Source organism: Phodopus roborovskii, unplaced genomic scaffold (genome assembly GCF_943737965.1).
Source record: "Phodopus roborovskii unplaced genomic scaffold, PHOROB, whole genome shotgun sequence".
NCBI lineage: Eukaryota > Metazoa > Chordata > Mammalia > Rodentia > Cricetidae > Phodopus > Phodopus roborovskii.
This window is the reverse complement of record NW_026126564.1, coordinates 909,212-925,568: the sequence shown is the minus strand read 5'-3', so window position 1 is coordinate 925,568 and position 16,357 is coordinate 909,212. Positions and strand designations below refer to the sequence as shown.

The 16,357-nt window shown below is 37.5% G+C and overlaps 1 pseudogene; it reads right to left on the bottom strand.

The window, feature by feature from the left end:
• LOC127235093 (60S ribosomal protein L9-like) overlaps nucleotides 1-10,827 on the bottom strand; it is a 69,137-nt pseudogene extending 58,310 nt beyond the window's left edge.
• Between the last annotated feature and the right edge of the window lie 5,530 nt (nucleotides 10,828-16,357).

Here is a 16,357-nt window from a genome sequence, read left to right as displayed (position 1 = left end):
GCTTGTCTCTGTGTTATAAATGTATGGTTCTTTGAAACAGTCTCAAGATATTAAACTAAACATAAGGAGGTTCTATTTCCCACCTACCTTGGCAATGCTGTGAACACTAGCCTTAGTACCAAAGCTGGATACTTTTCTTGGTTAACAAACCCACTGAGTTTTGAAGTCCATGTCAAGATGAACACTGTTCACTTCTGGGACACTTAGAAACTGCTCTAGTTCCTTACATATTATTAGACAGTCACATTATTTGGGGACAAGTGACAACCTGGTGGAGAGCATCATGATTAGTTAAGTAAGTTTTGGAAGAGGCTGAAGATCCATTAATTATTAGCTTCCTCCTCCCACAAAACACAGTTTCAATAAAATAGATGCATCAGCACAGGTTCATAGTTTATATTAAGGAGCTATTTATTTATAAGTAGTTGGAATACAGTTCAGTTCTGCAGTAGAGTAGCAAATTTCTTCCTGAGACTTTCTTTCTTGTCTATTTGGTTGTTTACATTTTTGGCTTTCAGAAGAAAAACACTGTCAAAATAAAACAAAAGGGGAACACATTTGTCTCTAAAATACACACATTTGTAACTTTGTCTTACTTATTCAGAACAGGTTGACTGCCAATGTTCAGGAACCTGCTTCATCTTCATACAGGCCTTCAGCATTTCATTTTATCTTTGACATCACAGTGAACTCAGAAGAACCCCTTATTTGTTTTAATGTGATTTTAAACACTGCTGTACTCAGCATCTAAATCTCTATCAATCAGATGATCAGAGAGAAAGTCTTAGCTCAGAAACAAGTGCACACATATACATATCTATTTGTCTATCTGTCTGTTATCTATCTGTTTGCCTGTCTGTTATCTATCTATCTATCTATCTATCTATCTATCTATCTATCTATCATCTCCACAGGCACATACACGCATACATGTCTCTATTTATATACACTCTTGCACATACAAACATGCACCTATATCATCGTATACAAATACATAAGAGCATATATATCCACATACACACATAGTAGGTATACATATATACCTACTTGCACAAATTCATGTATATTATATAAACATAATCTCTTCAACAATATATAAATGTACATATATAAGCATACTAAAAATACATACACAGACATGTGCACATAGATTCACATATACAACTACACAGTACATACATAGACACGTGTATACACATAGAACATATCCACACATACAATATATGTATGTATATATGTATATATATGTACACATAGACAAGTATATATATTTATATATATACTTACAGATCCACTTATATATGTAAATATATATATATATATATATATACACACACACACAGACATCAAATATGCATATTTACATGTATAATATACATTCACACACAGATATATATATATATACATGCATATATGTATGTATATTTCACTTGTGTTAAACAACTATTTGTTAATGTGAGAAAATACTGGAGAAATATCAGTTTAAAAGAATGATTTATTTTGTATCACAGATCACCAGTCCTTTATTTGTATTTTTCATTCTTTTTTATTTAAAATATATTTTTCGTTTTATATATCAACTTCAGTTCCCTCCCCCTTCCTTTCTCCTACCCCTCCACCACCTCCCAGAGTTCCTACCTCCCATCCATTCCTCATAGCAGGTAAGGCCTTCCTTGGGAAGTCAACAAAGTCTGGCATACCAAATTGAGGTAGGATCAAGCCCCTCTCCCTGTATCAAGGCTGAGCAAGGTATCCACCATTAGCACTAGGCTCCAAAAAGCTAGTTCACACACCTGGGATAAGTCCTGGTGCCACTGACAACACCCCCCCCCCATAACAGATCCTATCACATAAATTTACCCAGGAGATATTGAGTATTTTCCTTTCCTGGGGCCTTCCATGTGTGTTCTTCTTATGATCCCCATTTTTACCATTATAAGCTGGTTATCCTTTGTTTAAAATCTAATATCCACTTTTGAGTAAATACATACCATGTTTGTCTTTCTGGATCTGTGTTATCATATTCTGGATTGTTTTTTCTATTTGCCTGCAAAGTTCTAATTTTTTGTTTGTTTGTTTGTTTTTCAACTGAGCTATACTTCATTGTGTAAATGTACCATATTTCCTTTTTTCCATTCTTCAACTCATGGGTATCTAGGCTGCTTCCAAGTTCTAGCTATTACAAATAACACTGCTAGCAACATAGTTGAGCAAATGTCACATTGTGGTATGATTGTGTATCCTTTGGGTTTATGCCCAAGAGAATTAGAGCTGAGTCTTGAGGTAGATTGATTCTCAATTTCCTGCTAAACAGCCACATTGATTTCCAAAGTATTTGTACAAGTCTACCTACCAGCAATGGAGGCGTGTTCCTCTTTCTTCACATCCTCTCCATCATGAGCTGCCATCAGTGTTTTTGAACTTAGACATTTTGATAAGTAAAAGGTAGTATTCCTGTGTTGTTTTGATTTGCATTTCCCATGGCTAAGCATGTTGAGGAATTTCTTAAATGTTTTAGTTAATGAGTTTCTTTTGTGAATTTTTTGTCTATTTCTGTACCCCAGTTTTTAAATTGGATTATTTAGTATTTCTGTGTCTAGTTTCTTGAGTTCTTTATATATTTTAGAGATCAGCAGCCCTCTGTCAGTTGTGGGGTTGGTGAAGATCTTTTACCATTCTGTAAGCTGCTGTTTTGTTTTATTGACCATATCTTTTGCCTTACAGAAGTGACTCAGTTTCAGCAGGTCTGATGTATTGATTTTTGCTCTCAGAGTCTGTGTACTGGTGTATCTGAGGCAGGGCTTCTCTATGTGGCCCTGAGTGTCCTGGAACTCAGTCTGTAGGCCAAGCTGACCTTAGGCTTGGAGATCTGTCTGGTCTGTATTCTGAGTGCTGAGATTAAAGGGGTGCCGCCATGTCTATAACTCTGCTATTCTGAATACACCTAATGTCATCAGATTCAGATTTTTGAGACATAGTGGCTTCTCTGAATTTCTTTCAGTCCTCTGGTAACAAAGAAACATCTTGTCAGAATAAAATAAAATGGTTCATAAATGCTGAGTACCCCATAAAGGTCAGTAGTGAGAGAGGGAGAAAGAACAAGAGGGGGCAGCGAAGAGAAACAGAAAGACAAAGTGAGGGACAAAGGCTGAGGAGCAGAGACAGCACATGACTAAAAGGCATATACTCAGTATCCCTTATTCCAGCAACACCAGTCTTTCTTACATTCCACTCAGCTACAAATTCACCAAGAATGAGTTTGCTACTATCTTTGTGGTCCAACAGCCTTCAATTATCTGTATCAGCTGGACACTAGGCTTTCTACATGTGAGCCTTTCACATACAAATTTAATACTACACAATGATATGATGTGAGCTGTGTTCAAAGCATCTTGTAGAAATAGTCACTTTGCTCACAAACAAACAAACAAACAAAAAAAGTTCTACCAAGGGGTGACCCTGAGCCTGGCCTGCAAATGACTTCAGACAAACTGACCCTTCCTGTTTGGATGTGGCTATGAATGAACTCATGCCGGTTTTCAGTTGAGCAGGGACAAAGACTGAAATATTTCACACAAACTTTGTCTTGCTGATTTTTACTTCAAAGCTTTCTTATTAAGATAGTCATCTTCACACTTTCAAGTAGTGTTGTTTTTCTGAATGCTTGTTTTAAGCCATGCCTGGAAGGTCTCTGGGACAACATACAAATTGTTATTTTCCTTTCCCAGTTTCTTCATCCTTACAGATTCTTTCACTCTGGATTCGTGTCACACTTTTGGCATACGTGTGTGTGTGTGTGTGTGTGTGTGTTTATATCCATATATTTCTTAATTTTCCTTCCAAAAACATCTTTCTTTCTCTGGCACTACCACTATGTAATGTGTCCACATAGTCTTTACAGACAACAGTGTTCACAGAAATGTCAGAGAACTTGAGAAATATTTCATAGCTGGCACATCAAACAGAGAAACAAGAACTTGTATAACTTTTGTACATTAAAAATTATAATACCTGGCAATTTCCACCTTTTGAATAGAAAGTTTTCTGTGATTTTTAAATTAATGTTGGGGCCCCTCCATGACCATCCGGAGCCTGCCTTCAACTGACATTTGGGCCCTTTTACTTGCCTTCTGCTAGGTGAGTCTGGGACCAGGCCAGGTTGATCCTCCCCCTCCCCCACATCCTTTCCTTGGAACTTCCTGGGTCAGCTCTGCATCTTCAACCCCCTACACCATTGGACTGAGTAGCCCTCACCTGGTACACCAGACCATCCAGAGGCTGCCTTCCCCTCAACCCTGGCCCTGCTGTGTCCCCTGCTTGCCTGCTTGGGATGAGTGTTTAGCAGGAGCTTGGGTCCAACACACCCATCCTCTCCTGGGAACTTCCTGGGTGAGCTCTGTGCATACTAGATTCTCCAAGTTGGAGCATCTGGAGCCTGCCCTTTCCTGACCCTTGAACCCCTTTGCCTTCTGCTTGAGACCATTCAGAGTCTGACTTCCCCACATCCTTGACCCTACTGCAGCTACTTCTTGAGAAACCTCTAAGAGAGCTCAGGTCAGCGTTACTGACATCTAAGTCCTGATCCACCTACACACACCAGGAGAGGAGGGAAGAGAGAGAGAGACCCCCCACCTGCACACACTGGAAGAAGTGATGGGAAGACCATAGTACAAGAAAACACTCAGCAATAGAAAGACCACATGACACCATCAAAATCTCAGGACTCTACAAGATATTTCATAACAAAATCAGATTGACACAATATATATCCACAAATCTAGCCAAACAGAAAATTCTGAAAGGAAAACTCCGACCCAAGGAAGTATATCACTCTCACAAAGACATAGGCAATAGATAATCCTACTTTACCAGAACCCACAAGAAAAAGCAGGGCAATTATGCTCACAATACCACTGCCAACAACAAATCCAAAACAAACAAGAATTAGCAACCAATGGTCCTTACTTTCCTCAATATTATATTAATAGTTTGGGTTAACAGAAGGGATACAAACACAGAATCCATGCTTCTGCTACATACAAAAAAAAAAAAAAAAAAAAAAAAAAAAAAACTCTCTACCTTGAAGCTTGAAGTAAAGGGTTCAGAAAAGATCTGCTAAGAAGCAAGCACATGTAGCTATTCTAATATCTAACAATTTAGACTTCAAACCAAAATCAATCAAAAGAAATGAAGAAGGTCATTTCATATACATCACAGAAAAATCCATCAGTACAGTCTCAATTCTGAACATCTATGTCCCAAATACAAAGGCACCCATATTATTAAACATTACAAAACTCAAATCTCTCATAATATTCTTATAATGGGAGGCTTCAACACCAACTCTCACCCCAGACTCACCACTAGACAGGCCCACCAGACAGAAACATAACAAAAAAACAAAAGAATTAATAGAAGTTATGTTCCAAATTTCTTAACAGACATGTATAGAACATTCCATCCAAACACAAAAGAATATACTTCTTCTCAGCTCCACATGTAACCTTCTTTAAAACTGATCACATATCTGCAACATATCAAATCTCAGCAGATAAAAAGATATTGGAATAGCCCCATGTATATTATCAGACCACCATGCTTTAAAGGTAGCATTCAACAACAACACAAGTTACAGAAAATCAATAAACTCTTTGAAACTGACTAAGGTGCAATTGCACCATTCCTGGGTCAAGGAAGAAATAAAGAAAGAAATTAAAGAGTTGCTAGAATTCAATGAGAACGAAGATAGAACATACCCAAACTTATGGGACACCTGTTAAGCAGTGCAAATTGGAAAGTTCTTTGTACTAAATGCCCATATGAAGAAAACAGAGGATAGTAACATTAGAGGATTAAAAGCAAAACTGAAAGCCCTGGGAAAAAAAAGAGAAGCAAACTCATCCCTGAGGAGTAGATGCCAGGAAATAATCAATTTGAGAGCTGAAATTAATAAAGTAGAAACTAGAAAAATAATACAAAGAATCAATGTAAAAATCAACAAAATAGACAAATCTTTATCTAAACTAAACAAAAAACAGAGAGAGAACATGCAAATTAGCAAAATCAGAAATGAAAAAGGGACACAACAATGAACACTGAAGAAATCCAGAGACTCTTCAGTTCATACTTTGAAAACATATACTCCACATAATTCAAAAATTCAAAAAAAAATGGACAAATTTCTGGATAGGTATCACTTACCCAAATTAAATCAAGAATAGATAAACAATACAAATAGACCTAAACCCCTAATGAAATAGAAGCACTCATCAAAATCTTCCAACCAAAAAAAAAAAAAAAAAAAAAAGATCAGGGTCAGATGGCTTCAGTGCAGAATTATACTGGAAATTGAAAGAAAAACTAATACCAATACTCCTCAAATGGTTCCACACAACAAAAGCAGAAGGTTCACTGCCAAATTCTTTTCATGAGGTACATTATATTGGTGCCCGAGCCACACAGAGACACCACTAAGAAAGAGAACTACAGAACAATGTCCCTCATGAACATAGATGTAAAATACTCAATAAAATACTGGCAAATCGAACAAAGAGCACATCAGAGAAATTATCCCCCAGGACAAAGTAGGCTTACTCCCAGGTATTCAGGTATGGTTTGACATACAAAAATCTATCAAGGTAATCAACCATATAAACAAACTGAAAAAGAAAAATCATATGATCATCTCACTAGATGCTGAAAAAGCCTTTGATAAAATCCAATACCCTTTCATCCTAAAGGTCTTGGAAAGATCAGGGACTACAGGAACATAGCTAAAAATGATAAAGGCAATATAGAGTAAACCAACAGCCAACAGAAAACTAAATAGAGAGCAACTTAATGTGATTCTTCTAAAATCAGGAACAAGACAAGGCTCTCCACTCTGTCCAAATCTTTTCAACATTGTACTTGAAGTTCTAGATAGATCAATAAGACGACAAAAGGAGGTCAAGGGGATACAAATTGGAAAGGAAAGAGTCAAACTTGATATGATAGATTACATAAGTGACCTGACAAACTCTACCAAGGAACAACTATAGCTGAGAAATACCTTCAGCAAAGTGGCCAGATACAAGGTTAACTGAAGAAAAAAAAAAAATAAAATCAGTAGGCCAACTATATACAAGAAATAAAGGGGCTGAGAAAGAAATCAGAGAAACATCCCCCTTTACATTAGCCACAAACAACATAAAATATCTTGGGTAATGCTAACTAACAAGTGAAAGACCTGCATTGTAAGAACTTTGCATCTTTAAAGAAAGAAATTAAAGAAGATGCCAGAATATGGAAAAAATCTCCAATGATCTTGGGTAGACAGGATCAATACAGCAGAAATGGAAGTCTTGCCAAAAGCAATCTACAGATTCAGTGCAATCCATATCAAAATCCCAGCACAATTCTCAACTGACCTTGAAAGGAAAATATTCAACTTTATATGGGAAAACAAAAGACCCAGGACAGCCAAAACAACCCTGTATAATAAAGGAAATTCAGGAGGTACCACATCCCCGACTACAAGCTCTACTATGGAGCTGTAATCCTGAAAACAGCTTGGTACTGGCACATAAACAGACAGGTAGAACAGTGGAATCAAATTGAAAATCTTGATATTAACATAGATACCTAGGAACACCTGATTTTGACAAAACAGCTAAAATTATACAACGGAAAGAGGAAAGCATCTTCAACAAATGGCATAACTGGATGCTGGTGTATAGAAGACTACAGACAGATTCATGGCCATTGTCATACACAAATCTTAATTCCAAATGGATCAAAGACCTCAACAAAATTCCAGCTACACAGACCCTCTTAGAGGAGAAAGTGAGAGGTCCCCCTGAACACATTGATACAGAATACTGCTTCCTGAACATAACACCAGTAGCATAGACACTGATATCAACAATTAATAAATGGGACCTCCTGAAACTGAGAAGCTTCTGTTAGGCAAAAGAAACAGTCAACAAGACAAAACAGCAGACCACACAATGGGCATAGATCTTCACCAACCCCACATTTGACAGAGGACTGATCTCCAAAATACAGAAAAAACTCAAAAAGCTAGTCACCAAAACACCAAATAAACAAATGAAAAAGTGGGGACACAGAACTGGATAGAGAATTCCTAACAGAGGAATCCAAAATGGATGAAAGACAATTATGAAAGTGCTCAACATCCTTAGCCATCAAGGAAATGCAAACCAAGGAAACACTGAGATATGATCTTACTCCTGTCAGAAACAGTGATGGCAGTTCTGCTAGAAAGGATGTGGAGAGAGTGCTGGTGGGAGTGCAAACTTGTACAGTCATTTTGGAGACCAGTATGTGGGTTCCTCAGGAGAATGGGAATCAGTCTACCACAGGATCTGGCAATTCCGTTCTTAGGCATAAACCCAAAAGATGCACATCCCTGCAACAAAGACACCTGTTCAACCATGTTCATAGCAGCATTATTTATAATAGCTAGAACCTGGAAACAACTTAGATTCCCCACAACTGAAGAATGGATTAAAAAAAAATGTTCTCATTTACAAAGTGATTTTTCCCTCAGAGGGAAAAAAATGAATGGAAACTTGAAATTCCCAGCCAAATTGATTGAGTGAGGTAACCCAGTCACAAAAAGGTGAACATGTTATGTACTCTCTCATATATGGATTTTATACGTAGAGCAAAGAATCACCAGCCTTTACAATTCACACCACTGGAGAAGCTAGGATACAAGGAGGACCCTAGAAACACATACAAGGTCCCCTACAGAAGGGGGAGAGAGCACAAGATCTCCTTATCATATTGGGAGCTGAGGGGGTGGGCAATGAGTGGAGAAGGGGTTAAAAGAAACAGAAGGGAGAATGGGAGGGGAGTGGAGAACATGAGGCACCAGGAAGACTGAGTCGGAGGAGGAATAGAGAAGAACAAGAAAAGAGATACTATGATAGAGGGAGCCATTTTAGTTTTGAAGAGAAAACTTGCACTAGGGAAATGTCCAGAGGCCTACAAGGATGACCCCCCAACTAACAATCTGAGCAATAGTGAAGAGGCTACCTTAAATGCCTTCCCTGATAATGAGATTTATAACTATCTTATATGTCATCTTAGAGATCTCATAAAGTAGCTGATGGAAGCAGAAGCAGACACCAACAGCTAAACACTGAGCTGAACTTCTGGAATCCAGTTGCAGAGAGAGAAGATTGATGAGCAAAGGGGTCAAGACCTTGCTGCAGAAAACCACAGAGAGAGAACTAACCTGAACAACGGGGGAGGTCAGAGACTGATAGCTGGGAAACCAGCATAGTACCAATTCAGACTCCCTGAATGTTACAGGGGATGGGCAGTCGAAGAGACCTCTGACAGTGGAACCAGGATTATCTCTGGTATAGGAAAGGACTTCAGGAGCCCATTACCCATGGAGGGATACTCCCTTAACCTAGAGACACGAGGGAGGGCCTAGGCCCTACTCCAAATGAATTGACAGATTTTGATGGTATTTCCTGAAAGGCCTCACCCTCCCTATTGACTGGGTGGGGAATGGGAAGGGAGAGGGCTTGGGAGATCATGGGATGGTGTTAGGGAGAGGGAACTGGGATCCATATGTAAAAGTAAAAAAAAAATAATAATAAAAAAAATGTTAGAATTGTAACAATATACAGGTAAATAAAGTGTATGAACATAATATCCAGTAATAACTACTATTTCCATAGGAAGATTTATCTAATATAAAAGCTTTGTCACAGATTTTTATATATTCTTTATTTTTCTAGAATATAAAAATTGATTCCAAGATATCCTTCAGTAGTGTATTTATGGCATCAGAGTTTTCATTTTAAACATCTATTGTCTTGTTTATTTATGTGTTTGCATCTTCATGCGTTTATGGGCACCGTATGTGTGTAGCGTCCACAGGGGTCAGAAGGATGCATCCAATAAATTCTCTGGACCTGGCATTACAAGTGGTTGTAAGCCACCATATGTGTGGCTGCTGGGAACAAAACATGCAAGAGCAGCAAGTGCTCTTAACTGGTGAGCCCTTGCTCCAGATAATTTGTTTCTAAGAAATTAAAGATAAGGTTAAGAAATTTCCTTTATAATGTATAGGGTAGATTTTTTTAACTTTAATTGGGAAACTACAGTGGTAGGCAGTCGTTTTTGATGTTGTTTTGGGTTTTTTGTTTGTTTGTTTGTTTTCTATCAATACAAGCCTTTTATTGTCCCAAAAGCCACACAAAATAATACTTAAATTCAGGATCTTCTTTCTGGAGCTGGGTAACTTAGATCCTATTACCCTGCTGCACGGTTCCTTTTCAGACACATAGATACCATTCAAAAACTTCCTAAAATCTTTGTTTTTAGCTGTTGTGTCTTGCTGAATCAGAGCTGCTGAATTTGAAACAAGTTCAATATCATTTCCTTCAAGGACTAATTCAGCCTTCTGGGCTTGAGAGACAGAACAAGCAATACTTGTCCTCATCTGAACCCTGTGGCTATATTTTTCACCAAGAAATTTCGGATTTCAACCAAAGACCCGTTCTCGTAAATAACATCATTGATGGGGAAGTGAGCATACACAGACCTCACCTTGTAGAAGAAGCCCAGTGTGACACCCTTGATCATGTTCTGAACATGACTGCTGATGGTTCAGACAGTGGCAAGTTCCTTTCTGTTACCCTACCATTTGTCAATCTTCCCATGGAGACTCAGCTCTATGTTGATGTGATTGAAATCCCTCTGGAGGGTTCCTCTGGGGCCTTTCACAATGACTGTGAGCCCCTTTAGAGTGATGTACACATTTTCTGGAATGTTGATGTTTTGATTGCTGAGAATGGTCTTCATTCTCGCAGTAGATGGGACAAAGAGAGCGATGGTAGGCAGTTTTAAGCAAATATGTGAAATGTAGATTTGTTACTTTCCATTTTTAGGATCAGTGTTATCAATCCTGAACAGGTTAAGAAGCACCGTTTGGCCTCAAATTCTAGATGCTAGCACCACAATGTCTTTAATCCTGGGACTATCAATATAGTCTAATCAGCCTGTCACATATATTTTTAGTTTTGCCAGATGTTGGAATGATATTAACTTTCATGATTGATCATATTCTTTGTGTCTTTTGAGTCAAAATCTTATCCCTGATTTACATGTGTCTTAAATAAATATGTGCTAATAATATCATGTTCCATCTGTCATCATAAGTAAGATTTTCAATCTTTCTATCCCAGGTTACATTCTTTGTTAGATTTATTTTTAATATTTTTATTATAAGACATACAATTTCATTCATTCAACTTTTTCATCATGTGCATATCATAAAATCATCACTACAAAAAAAAAGTGTATATCCCACACCCAAAGTTACTACAACCTACCCTACTTCATACTTGCCTTACCTTTTTTCTTTGAAAATTAAAAAAATACATATAATTATGTGTATGTGTATACATACATATAAAACACATACCTACAATTATGTATGTATAGGTGAATATGTGTATAGGATTTCAAGTGGCTGATGATGCCTGAGGCATCAGATGTCCTAGAGCTCAACTTACAGGTAATTCTGTGTAGTTAAAACTGAACTTTGTTGTTCTAAAGGAGCAACAACTCTCTTTAATCACTGAGGTTTTATATCTGTGGGTCTTTTGATTAACAAAACTATTCTGAGATGTATTATATCTTTGAGTATCCCAATAATTTATATTTGTTCTTAGGAGTATCTGCATTTTGATTAATCATGCAGTCTTTGAGTGACCTTTGCATTGCTTCTATATTTTAGGATATTAAAATAAAATATACTGAACATTTGTGTGCCATGACTTTAAATAGGTACACTTTAATTACTTTGGAGAAATTCATGGGAGTGAAGTATGAAATTCACATAGTACTTGCTCATGGAAAAATTAACACTTGTCACTCTTTTCCAGTATGATCACAGCATGTCCCTTTCTCCATAGTGGTGTAACTGGGTGGCATGGCTCCTAAATCTTTTCTACCACTAGAATGTCTGCCTTTTCCATTTTATCCATTTTGTAGATGCCACCTAGTAACTCACTCTAATTTTCAATCATGAAATGACCAATTTCAGTTAGTCACTGGTTCATTTGACCCTTGAGCATGGAGAAATGCACATGTTTGAAGAACAGGAGAAAGAAAATAATTTTAGGATGCTGTGAAAGAAAGATTCAGAGCTACTGAAGATAAAAAGCATTCCTGGACACAATAGCTAGTATTGATAAGAAGCAAGACTACACAGAAACAAGCTAGGTGCTAACTGTTAAGGAGTTATTGCACTGGGAAAAATAGATTTCTAACTTCAGAGTAGTACCTGATAATCAAAACTATCTCAGATGAAATGCATGCCAGACATCATCTTTCATTTACCGATCCAGGAACCAAAATGGGTAAAATTACCAAATTAAAACCGAAAGAGAACTGAGAATATTAAAAGTTGTTTTTCCTTTATAAGAGTTTTGCATGCATCTATATTTGTAGAAAGAGAATGAAGGATCTTGAGGTGCTATTCAGCTACTAATAGATAAGAATTTCTAACTGGATAGATAATGATAAAATTATACTCATGCCATGAGAAGACTATCCTTACCATTTGAGAATTATGGGCAAAGAGGTAAATGCAAAGAGAGAAAAATATGTCAAAGGTGCAAAGAAGAAAGTCACTCACAGAGAAAAGGGAGCATCAAGTAAGCAAATTAAATTACCAGGAGAAAGAATGGGTACTTTCCTCACATGGAAAAACCTTAGACTTGAATTTATGTCTTCTTGGCCAGCTCATCTAAGGTGTTGCCTTGTTGAGGTACACCACAGCTGATTAGAGAGCACTTGCTCATGGAAGCCAAAGAGTGTCTGTGATCTCTCTGAACATTTCCTATATTCTGTCGCCTGTGTAACCCACTGTGCTCTTGGAGTCACCTCTAGTTTATTGACTTGCTGTCACATTTACAGTGAAGCTAGTTATTATTTTTTTAATTATTTTCTTGTTTTTAGGCTTTTTTTTAAATGACAGAATAGAAACACACAAAAATTTCACAAAGCCATGAAAGATTCTATTTTTCAGCCAAACTCCTCCTTTTTTTTCCAGGCAGGACACATAAAGTTTAATTTCCTGACCTCTTCTACTGATGTATAGCAGTCATTTTTCCACAACATTAGACTAGGTAATCTATTCTTAGGGGAACCTTGTCAAGCCTGACTGATATTCTGCATTTTTCTTTCTTTTTTTTCAATTTTATTTTTTTGCTCTTTTCCCTCCTTCATAGTTTCTGCTATGGAAATATGGCAATAATAATACAATATCTATAGAAAATGGAATGCATTTGCCAACCCATGATGCTAAGATGAAGCAGAAGAGAGAAAGGTCAGGCTTGAAAATGAAATAAAATCATACATTTGCATCTTGAGAAACATCCACAGACCTGCTGACGACGTTCCCATCTCTAGAATGTTTTGAGTCTAATTTTCTTCTTTGAGATGAATTTTACTGTTAGAGAAAAGTGCTGGCACTGGCAGCCACAGAGACCAGGGCTTATACAGAAAAGACTTTGAGATACAGGTGGGTTTCCAGTCTCCTGAGAGAAAACTCACCACACTTGTTTTGGGGGACCATGTGAAGTCTGTCTCATTTCCTCAGGGATGAGCACAGTGCCAAACAGAAACTAGGTGCAAGCTTGATTGTTCCAACAATGTTTGGCACTTCCTGTTTTCCTCACTTGTCATCCAGTGGTACATCAGAAAACGGAGAGAATTCGACATGGTCTTATTTTCTCTCTGGACAAACAAGACACTGGACATCTGTCAGATTGAAAAACCTTCTACTCGCAATCAATTTATGTGTGATTTGAACAACTAACCTGGAAAAGCAAGGAAAAAAGTGCGAGTTGGCTGCAGGAGGCCTGAGCCAGATCAGGCCAGAGAGTAGTGAGCTGACTCAGCTAACTTTTACAGAGTGTCTCTCCTACTAGGACTTGATAAGCAAAGCAGATATAATGACCCTTTATGTTTGGCCCATTTTTACAATAACTCAGAGTATGACTGGAGTACTTTTCAACGTAAAGAGAGACCTTCTTACAAAACTTGAAACAAGCTAGGCAGTGGTGGCATTGCCTTTCATGCCAGCACTTGTGAGGCAGAGGCAAGCAGATCTCTGTGAGTTCGAGGCCAGCTTAGTCTACAAAGTGAGTTAATGAAGGCGCTCTAAGGAGAACACACTGCACACCTGCCCCCACTGCAATCGCAAAGGACCACAGTGAAGCCACAGGAACAACTACAGGTTTCAGTAGGCAAGTCCCTCTCCCCACTCTATGCATTTCCCAATTTTGTGAAGGCATATGCTGGTAAATATATTTCCAAATCACTTCTATTGACACAGGTGAAATTTTAACCTCAATGTGGGTTTAGTTATATTTGGAAGAGTTGGGTTAAAAGAGCCAGAATGGTTTTTCTGTCAGACGTAAGTGATGTACTGCCTTTTCGTGTGTTATTTTTCCTCTAAGTATCTTTTTTTAATTTGAATATATAACCCTAAATAACCCAGTCATATGTAAACTTCAGGTACATTTATTATTTTATTAGGTGAATATAATTATAGTAATTAAATTTATTTTCATGAAGCCTCAGATTAAAAAACCCTGAGATGCTCACTGCATGATATATGGCTCTGGCAAAAATATTTGGGTTTTAAGCATAAGTTCAGATACAAATATTAAAATTCACTTAATCAAATAATAGACAATATTTTACCATATTATACAAATAGGTACAAAGCCCCTTTTCCTGTTGTCCTTAAGCCATGCTGTTTTACCTATTTATAATATAGCTGAATTGAATGTTTCCTCACAGTTAATAATCATCCTAAGTTAACTCTCCCTCCTTTCCTGAGATACCTTAGCAGAAACAGCAGCCACGTGCTCATGACTACACCTGGGTTTTGATGTGTTAAGATATGTGTTTGGTACTTCTAGGAAACAACCATCTGAAACAACAAAATAATCATAAAGCTAACATCCTCTGTTTTGGCCCAAAAACATGCTTTCCTGATGCAGATAATTCCTAACTTGTTTTGATACTTTTGTTCCACGTGTGTGTGACTTGTTTCTGCCAGTTTTCATCTTTTTTTCTTTTTTCTTAAAAGTAAATTATTTTCTTATACAATACATCCCAACTGTAGTTTCCTTCCTCCCACTTTTCTTTGATCCTTCCAACTCTCCTTTCCTCAAGATCCACCCATCTTCTGTTTCCTTTACAAAAAAACAATAGGCCTCCAAACCATGATAAACTAACTGGACAATACAAGATAGAATAAGACAAAAGCCCTAACACTGAGGCCAGGCCTGACAATACAATAGGAAAGAAAGAGTCTCAGAATCAAGTAAAATAGATTGATTCAGACTCTGTGAACCCAGGTGAGCCTGTTTAGTTGATTTAGTGATGATATTCTTCTCCTGGTGTCCCATATCCACTCTGATAGTACACTCTTTCCTCCGTGTATTCTGCATGGTTCCTCCATCTCCAAAGGATACAAGACACCCCTACATATAAATATTCTCACTATCACAAAGCTGTTCTAATCACTTTTATCTAGGGCTTGATTTTGTCCTTCTTTCAGTCTTTCCACTGTTCATTCTTTACTTTTTCCTTCTCTCTTTTCCTTCTTTCTTCTTCTTTATATAGGGACTCTCTGTATAGATCTGGCTGGGCCAGAAACTCACTAAACTGTATGGGTTGCCATAAAACAAACCACAATCACCCTGCCTCTGCCTGCTGTCTGCTAGGATCTCTAAGCTCAGTGATGCTTTAGACCAGGTACTGGTGAAATTGAATCTGAATCTTTGCATACACTCATAAAGTGCCTTATTTAAAGTTTTAAAGGAAGGTTCATTGTGTAGGCAGAACTGACAAACTCATTTGTCATGGATGACCAACTCATTTTCTTGTCTCTCTAATAACGGCAAAGATGAGAAGGCTACAACTGGTTCATCTTAGAGTTATTGCTCTATCATCCAGCTTCATGCTTTATACCTCAACTCTTTATGTAAAGACCAGGTATGGGTATGATAGAGGGGAATTAGCCTCGAATTAGATAAAGGATGTCTGTTTCTTTCTAATACTCATGAAGTTACAATCATTTTAAAAGCTCCATGCCAAGTACAATGAACTAAGACCTAATTCCTATTATACATATCACAGTGTTGGATGGATCAACAAATGCCATTTTTGATCTCCTTTCCTTCCCTATCTTTTCATTCACTTCCCTGCCCTCTTCTTTCATTTCCTTTTGTTCTTCCCTCCCTTTCTTTCTATTCTCCCTTCATTTTCTGTTCTTCCTCTTTCCCCTGTTCCCTTCCTTTCCTCCATT